This window comes from Myxine glutinosa, chromosome 10, assembly GCF_964187855.1.
Source record: "Myxine glutinosa chromosome 10, kmMyxGlut1.1, whole genome shotgun sequence".
In the NCBI taxonomy this organism is placed as follows: Eukaryota; Metazoa; Chordata; class Myxini; order Myxiniformes; family Myxinidae; genus Myxine; species Myxine glutinosa.
The window spans coordinates 64,326,710-64,336,578 of NC_136270.1; positions in this window are offsets into that span (position 1 = coordinate 64,326,710).

Sequence of the window (9,869 nt, forward strand, 5' to 3'; positions counted from 1 at the left end):
TCTTCTGATCAATACTTCCACCACTTCTCCTGATCTCCCTGTCATTGTCCCTACATTCCATGTCCCAAACCTCAGAAACCGATCTCCACTTCGGGCTGTACCCTGCCCACATGTAGTTGTAATTGTCATGGTTCTCTTTTTGAGGCAATGTTTTTATGGCCGGATGCCCTTCCTGACGCCAACTCTCTTCGTCGCCTCTTACGACATGCAGGGATACGGTGTACCTATTCTAAACCAGGGTACACACCGGGTAGTTGGTCCGATCGACAGGAAATTCTCACCATATGTTCAACTCCACCTATAGAATGTTCTAATGATAATTATGACGACATAGGTCACGTGGTTCGGCCGCCATCTTGGAAAAACCGAAAAAATTTGCACCCCTATATCTCCGAAAGCGCTGAATAGAAAAAATTGAGACATGGCTCATTGTAAAGAACTCTCCATGGGGAATAAAATATGTTAATGATGATGTCATAGGTGCCTCAATTATGACGTCATAATTCGACAAGTACCAAACTTCATCCGATCAAGATGAAATTTCTTGAGCGTCATGTAGGCATAAATTGGTGGAGAAAAAAAAAATGACGTCATCGGTCACGTGGTTCGGCCGCCATATTTGTTTTAACACAAAAGCCTTAAAAACCACTGAAAATACAACCTGGTGAGGGTTTGCAATCTCTGATTGCTCTTTCTCTTGTGTTCTTGGTTTCAAGCTGGTGATAGAGGAAAGACTTAGACCTGAAGATAACAGTGGTGGCAGCAGACTTTGAAGGTCACCTGGGCAAAGCAGCATGACTCCGATACATTTGAACGATAGGAAGATATACAGTCACGTGAAAAAGAAAGTACACCCCTTGTGAAGTTTTGACTTTTTCAACATATTTCAACATACAGCTATTTGATCTTCATTTCAACAATATTGATAGATAAAGGTGATATAATATTACAAATATCATGAAACATTTACATTTTGTCGTCCATTGTATAATTTAAATAAACATAAATGCACATTTCGCATGTGGAAAAAGTAAGTACACCCCTATATTTATCACTACTTCAAATACCTAAAATTAGAATCAGGTGCACCAGCTCAGGTGCAAATGATTAGAACATCATTAGAGAAGATCTTGGAGGAACCTGTCTTATTTAAACCTCAGACATTTAGTTTGGTTTGCTCTTTGTTGTTGAAGTGTGCAGCGTCACCATGCCTAGATCAAAAGAACTCTCTGAGGCCTTCAGAAAGAAGGTTATAGATGCCTACGAGTCTGGGAAGGGATTTAAAACGATCTCCAAACAAGTTGAAATCAATCATTCAACTGTCCGTAAGATCATCTAAAAGTGGAGAAGATTCCAAACAACTGCCAACTTGTTCAGGCCCCCAGCAAGTTCAGCCCGAGAGCAGACCGCAAGATGCTGAAAGAAGTCTCTAAGAACCCCAGAATGTCATCACGGGACCTACAGGTAGCTCTTGCCACTGTTGATGTGAAATGCACGAGTCTACCATGAGAAAGAGGCTGCACAAATTTGATCTACATGTGAGGTGTGCCGGGAGGAAACCTTTGCTGTCCGGAAAGAACATCAGGGCAAGACTAAAGTTTGCCAATGAACACAGAGGCAAAGACCAGCACTTCTGGAACAATGTTCTCTGGACAGATGAGTCAAAGGTAGAGCTATTTGGCCACAGTACCAGAAGACATGTTTGGCGAAAACCAAAGACAGCATTTGACCACAAGAACCTGATACCAACTGTAAAGCATGGTGGTGGAAATATTATGGTTTGGGGCAGCTTTGCTGCATCAGGGCCTGGGCAGCTCACCATCATAGAATCCACTATGAATTCTTCATTGTACCAGAGGGTGCTTGAGGATAATGTGAAGCCATCTGTCAGAAAGTTGAAGCTCAACCGAAGATGGACCTTACAACATGAGAATGACCCTAAACATACCAGTAAATCCACCAAGGAATGGCTGAAAAGAAAGAAATGGAGGGTTCTGGAATGGCCAAGTCAAAGCCTGGATCTAAATCCCATCGAGATGTTGTGGGGGGATTTGAAACGAGCTGTGCATGCAAGAAACCCCTCAAACATCGCACGGCTGAAAGAATTCTGCACGGAGGAGTGGGCAAAAATTTCTCCCAGTCGATGTCAGAGACTGGTAGACAGTTATAAGAAACGCCTACTTGAGGTTGTTTCTGCCAAAGGGGGCAATACCACCGATTAGAGCCAAGGGTGTACTTACTTTTTCCACATTTGAAATTTGCATTTATGATGATTTAAATTATACAATGGACTACAAAATGTAAATGTTTCATGATATTTGTTGTATTATATGACCTTTATCTATCAATATTGTTGAAATGAAGATCAAATAGCTGTATGTTGAAATATGTTGAAAAAGTCAAAACTTTACATGGGGTGTACTTACTTTTTCACGTGACTGTAGCAAGTGAAAGTGATAAGTTCAGGACAGTGGTTATAAATATCCAGCATGGGGGATGAAAGTGTATTTTATCTAAATAAGGGGTCACAAGAGCATGTATTTGAGGAAGACATATAGAGAATGAAGATGGGGGAAGAGAAGAGGGGGCAGAAGACTGTCATATGGCATGCTCAACTATACTGTCCGGATAAGAAAAGCAAAACCAGAAAGAAAATGATATGCATGAGCTCAATGTACAGCAATAAACGATGATTCAACAAACAGGAACAACACTTGGACACAATCCTCTCGGCAGAACTGGCAGATGGAGGAGTGCAGATATGCTGTCCATTTAGGCCCGTGAAGGAGCTTGTAGATAATTTACATTCAGGACAAGGACATTATGAGACACCGAGACAGTGTGAATGTACTTTCACATGATTTATGAGGGTTATTTAGTAAATAAACGAGGAATAAATCAACAATGTGGGATTTGAACCTTGGATCCCAGCATCGTGAGCTATGAGCTCAGATGGGAATGCCTCACAAGGCCAACACCAATGATGGCAGGTATTACAATTAAGGAAGATTTTGTTTTAGTAGTTAGGGGTTTACTTCTTTACGAACCTACTACCAAAATCTCTTCATCATCCGCAACATACTTTTTGTCCAAATCTGTTTCTGTCCTTTCCATTTATTCATTAGTAAAAGCTGCATTTCATGCCACTCTCTAATCAACAGTTGTGTCTTTGTTTGCTTGTTCATTACCTCCACCACCAAAGATGGGCGTACGTTATGTTTTCACCCCTGTCTGTCTGTCTGTCTGTCTGTCGGTGAGCACGATATCTCAAAAAGTTGTGGCCGAGTTATAACAAAACTAGGCGGATGAGTTGGGTAGGTGCCAATAACAAGCAGGTTAGATTTTGGTTCAAGTCCAGATGCAGATCCGGCCTAACAGTGGGATCCAAAACGTAAACTGTTCAGTCTGACATAGGTATGTGCTCTACCGAGTAGACTTCTATTTCGTGTTACCCCTGTTATCTCTTCCACTGATCCATATCCTTTAAGTTTTGTTTCTAACCACACATGACTTGGAAGAAACAACACTTGGGAACTGCCACAAACTGCACCAAGCATTAGATTTTTCAGTTTCCTTGTTCTGATATTAGTTGCGTAACTTCTCTATTTTGTGCATGCAACACATTGCTTCCATAACCACATATGCTTCTGCAATTTTGACCTGCAATGGGGAAGCAAAACACTTGACTTCGTGCATAACTGCCTTGCATTGGAGTCTGCATTCGTTATATTCTTTGTATTTTCATGGAACACAACTAGGATATCCTAATATAGAACACCTTACCCCATTCAGTCTGGAGGAAAAGGACATAGAACCTTATTGGAAGAAGAAGAAGAAGAGGAAGAAAAAGAATCTCGATGTTCACCTGCCCCGAGAGCACGAGTAGCAAATTTGATTGGTTTTGACAGTGTTCAATTCTGTGAAAGTACTGCTAAACGGAAGGTTTTGGAAGTGCAAACAACGAAATTTGTGTTCTAGTGTTCAAGTATGCAATTCAATTGAAAAAAAAATAAAAGTTTTAAAGGATGTAGAAAAAAATATATAGATTTCAAAAGTTTTCGCCGTTGATGCACCCACCGTCTTTTACACCACCTTATCTAACTCGTTAAATTAGTTATTCATGCCTGTTGTTTGCATCCTTTATGGAGTCCTTAAAAAGAATAAGTTTTTAAGATTTTCAACTTTTTGACAGGCAGATAAAACAAACAATTATGTCATTGTGCTCATGCGTGATTGGGATGAGATTTCGTACAACTTGCCAAATTTAGAGCCAAAGTACTGCTAAATTGCAGGTTCATGTTCTACAATTTTCAAAATATTTAATTAAACTGAAATCAAGTTGTTCCTCGATCATATTCCGATGTCTGTACAAATAAACGTTTTATGTCAAATAAAAGAAATAAAAGATGTCTGTCACAAAGACAGACAGAGTCCCGCTCTGCACTTGCGGGGAAATAAGGCAATTCTCGGTGTGTTTGTGTATGTGCGTCTGACAATTAAAGAATTGAAAACAGCTCGGCCAATCTGCACCAAACCTTGCGTACGTGCTCGGGGTACCCAGAGTTAGGTCACGGGCACCAAATGCATCCCCCTTGCTCCCGCGAGTGCGGGGAGATGACTTGCGATTTTAACCTGTACATGTGGAACAGTGCAAGTGGTTTACTGACCCCTGCTGTAAAGATTTGGTATTGAGGGCTGAGAAACGATGTCAATTCTGAAAATAATTTAATAAATACTCTGTGGAGGAAGTAGAACAAATAAACAATTGGTCCTGTACCTGTAACATGTCCTTTAGTGCAAGAAAGATTTGCGTTCTTACTTCGTCCCTCCGTAAGGAATCCACCAATGTCTGTCTTTATGTGGCCAACCTCTGGTAGAGGGACAGTTTCTGGTAGATCACAAATGTGGTGACATCACATGTCGATTCTTAACTTTATCCCCTTGAGATTGTATAATCAAACTCCCTGCATATTGTCATGTCATTGGCATATTGGTGGGGTAAGACGTATCTGTGCATAAGACTTATCTTTGCAGTTGTCATCCATATAATACGCTTGTCACGTCTGTCACATTAAATATCGCGAGATAATGGAATCTCGTGAGAGTGTGAATATAAATTTTTTTTCCTCATTTAATTTTAGTTATATTTATGCCTCACAAAGATTATTCATTTTGTATCATTTATTAACACAATTCGGCTTCTCACAATCACTTGAGAGGTGAAATTCCACATATCTCGCGCGATTGGACGTTTTGACTGTGACTTCACCTCCGGCATACACTGCCAAAAGTAATTGATGGAGTCAAATAATGTCTGAGGGACGGCAGGGTGTCACATGGCATTTCCACGGGTACCTGCAAGTAGTGCATACTTTTATTGATATATGATACACATTTACAAAGTGAGAATTGGGGTCTTCCCCCCACCTTGAACTCCCTCTCCCAGATATGCTACCCCACCTGAAACCATACTGTGGGTACCCTGAAGCAGCATGCAAAATTTGGTTTGATCTGGTTTAGTAGTTTTTGAATCATAGATAAACAAATAAACAAACACGAATCGAGCTTTATATACAGACTTGGCATTTAATATGGAATATATTTTTTGTGGGGGTGAACTTACTTTTCAAGATGTCTTAGAACCAAAAGTTCATTGGAATTGTGTTGAAATTATTCTAGATTTTGTTAATGTGACCTTCAAAAGAAACAAAAACCACATTTGACATTTCGAAACAAATAAATTGATCCTTGAAAGTGATGTAAACTGATATCGAACTCAATTCATGGACAGTACTGTGTTAAACTTCTGTACGTTTTCCAGAAGTATCTCTTTATTTTGCACATTAGCCAATATTTTTTTAAACAAAAACAAAAGTTAAATTACGACTGGGATTACGGACAGTAAAATTACAGTTCACTACTTCGTGTAACCCCCACGAGCATTCAGGGGAGCACGTACATGTTGAGGCATGCTGTTCACGAGATTTGCCAAGGTTTGGACAGGAATCACTTGCCATGCAGTGACAATAGCCTGCTGCAATTCACGCACAGAGGTCGGCTGCTGGTCCAAGTGGTCGATTTGACGCGTTCATTCTGCCCACAAGTTCTCTATCGGATTCATATCCGGGGACATGGCAGGCCACTCCATATGCTCTAGACCATGGTCAGCAAGAAAGTGTTGGATCATGCGAGCACGATGAGGCCGTGCATTGTCATCTTCGAAGACAAAGTTTCCTCGAAAGGCTGCACGAGCAAATGGAAGCAATTTTTCTTCCAGAATGGCCCTGTACTTGAACTGGTTCAGGTTTCCATTCAGAACAACCAGGTCAGTTTTGCCCCCTGCATGAAAAGCAGCCCAAACGGTCACCCCACCACCTCCAGCTTGGACTCTTGGCACTATACAATCTTTGTTGTAGGCTTCATGCACTTGTCTGCGCACTCGGACGCGGCCATCTTGACGATAGACCAGAAATCTAGACTCGTCACTGAAGATCACGTGATTCCAGTGTCCTAGCTGCCATTGACGGTGCTCTCTGGCCCACTGCAATCGGCACTGGCGGTGTTGTCTGGTCAGGCATGGTTTTCTCAGGGGACGCCTGGCACGATAGCCTGCTTGAACCAGTCGTTGGTTGACTAGCCTTCTGGATACAGGCACATTTGTCAGTTGCTGCCACTCAGCCCTAAGCCGATTAGCTGACTTGGTACGGCCATTGCGGACTAACCGGTGCAGCTGTCGATCATCCCTCCTTGTGGGTCTGCGGGGACGTCCTGGCCTCGGTATTGGAGTAGGGACACCCCTCTGAGCATTTCGTTTCAGGATCTTTGACACCTGACCTTGAGTGATGCCATACTGCCGAGCAATAGCACGCTGTTTCATGTCATAATTTCGTAAAGCCACCACTCCATGACAAACAGCATTGTCGAGTTGACGGACCATCTCCAGAGGAAGCGGCAATAACTTTTGGAGACGTGCAGCAGTTGTTTTCCACTAATACAGAACGCAACAACCCTTGTATACCCGACTGTGAAGCCAATCGTCAAATGCACCTGTCCGTACATTTTGCCACGCCACCTGTGATATAATCCTGTTGTTGACTTCTTGCTGCGACAGACAATCAGTGACATGGTTCTTTTAACAAATAAATCACCAATGTGTAAAAGAAACTCACCAGATTGATATACTGAGTTAAGAAATTAAACCCAAGTCAAGAAAAAAAAAAATTCCATATTAAATGCCAAGTCTATTTGATTCCTCACCGGACGATGATCACCGACGTCATTGCGCTTATCAATTTCACACTCGTTTAGATTCATGTCCATGAACAAAATGGAATTAATGTCATTTGTTGCTACATTTGAACTTATCCACATCATCTTAGCCAGATCTTGGGAATCTTCCTCGGAGCACGTCAACATGAGATCAGGAGGAAGTTTGGAGATTTGATTTTAATCTTTTCCTACACCTTTAACGAAATGGTATATGATGCATAATGGCATCATCATTAAGAACAAAAATGTCTACAAGGCACCTGAACTTACAAACTCCAAATCCAATTCACTGGGGCATGGAGGCCAAAACCAGGTAACGAGTCATCCATGTTCACAGGTGAATGTTAATACTTCCGCTAATTACTATTTCTTCATTCTCAAATTAGTGCAAGTTTCAAATCACTGTGAATTACATCACAAGTAGAGTTATTGTGATGGTGTGGTCGATTTATCACTTGCAAAATCGAAGATTTTATATTGGTCGGTTGCATTTGTTATTCTGTCTGTTTGTTTGTCACTTGCCGACAGGTCTCAATTCTAAACCGATCATCATGAAACCTCACCAAGTTGTAGAGGTCGTCACAATTGAGAAGCCTATTGATTTTGGGGTCAAAGGTCATCTGGAGGTCACATTTGTAAAATTGACATTTTTCATCTGTTGACTTGAAAATTGAACAGCATTTGCACATTGAGTCGCAAAATTGGTAAACCAACTATTTTTGACGGTAAAAAGGTCAAAGGTCAACTCAAGGTCAGACGGCATCAGCCCACGGGTCATAAAATCCTGCCCTGTCGCTCTATCTCACCCTCTCTCTGTTCTCTTCATCCTCTTTTTCTCAAGGTCATCTGCCATCTGCTTGGAAATCAGCCAACATTACCGCTTTGCACAAAAAATGTGCAAAAACATATCCTTGCAACTACAGACCAATCAGCCTGATCCCAATAATCAGCAAGGTCATAGAATCAATCATCGCTTCGGACATCAAATCCTTCCTCTTCTCCAATGACTTGATCTCGGATCATCAATTTGGATTCAGACCAGGTCATAATACTCAGGAACTGCTGCTTCTGCTGTCTCAACAATGGACGGAGGTCCTCAATGCCAAACAGGAAATCAGAGCTGTCTCGCTTGACATATCACGTGCCTTCGATATGGTCTGGCACCCCGATCTGCTCACCAAACTCTCCTCCTATGGTATCCATGGAAATCTCCACGCATGGTTTGCGGACTTCCTCTCTGGTCGTAGTCAACGTGTGGCCCTGAATAGATTTCTCTCATCTCCCCTTATTGTTCAGGCTTGAGTTCCCCAAGGCAGTGTTCTGGGCCCTGTGCTTTTTCTGGTCTTCATCAATGATCTCTCCAACTCTCTGGAAAATCCTCTCTATCTCTTTGCAAATGACTCCACTCTCTGCCACTCCAAACCTCATCCCGAAGATCGGAAGTCTGCAGCCTCCTCACTCTCTGCAGACCTGGACAAAATCACAGACTGGTCAAACAAGTGGAACATGTCTTTCAATCCTGACAAATCTCACACTCTTACTATGTCTCTCCAAAAAGACCGACTGGACAACCCTCCCATCTACCCATCCACGAACAATTCTCTCCAATAAGTTCTGTCACTCAAGCTTTTGGGTCTCTCTATTTGCCATGATCTTTCCTGGGAAAAAACATTTCCAAGCTGGCCTCCAAAGCCAGTCGCCGACTGGGCATCCTCCGTCATGCGAAGTCCTTCCTTGGCACACCTGAACTCCTCACCACATACAAGGCTTTTATCCACAGCTCAATGGAATACTGTTCTCCCCTCTGGGCTGGTGCTCCTGCCTCACACCTAGCGCGGCTTCGCGCTGTTGAAACCAAAGCTTTCAGAATCACTGGAATCTCCCGCGATGAAGCTAACTACGAGGGCCTTTCACTCACTCACCGCAGGCAGGTTGGTGGTCTTTCTGTCTTCTACCGACTCCTCTCCGGCCTAGCTCCCCCAGCTCTGTCTGTGCTCTGTCCCCCAAATATTCCTACAGGTCGTACAAGATCTGCCTGCAACCCTCTTATGGTTAAACTGCCAAAATCAAGACTCTCTATTCACCTCAACTCTTTAATTCGTCTTTTTTCCCACCTTTTTTCCCCCCAAAATCAATTCCCTCACTCTCTTCAATCCCACTCCTCCCTCCAGGTCTTTAAAACAGCTATTCACCACCATCTCTTATCCAAAACCTTGATCTTTTCTTCTCCCGTTAATCCACCCCAGATCCACTTTTTTGAAATAACGACTTCTTTCCTGGAATTCCGAGAAGTGTCCATATGCTTCATAGCTTTCCCAATCTCCCCCACTCCCCCCCCCCTTTCCCATGCCTCCTCCGCCCAAGCGCTCTCCCTCCCACAGATCTCCCGATGTGCCTGCTCTCAAATGTTGTGCTTGCGTGCTTCCCTCTCTCTCCCCATCTTTTCTCTCGCTCCCTTTATCATATGTTTTATGTGTCAGTTTGTCTTTTTGTGATTAATGTTAGCTCTTACACGAGCCTCGATCTTGTATACAAAAAAAGGTCACAAACTTCTAAAATCATCAATTTTCATCCTGTTAACTTGAAAATTAAACAGCAAT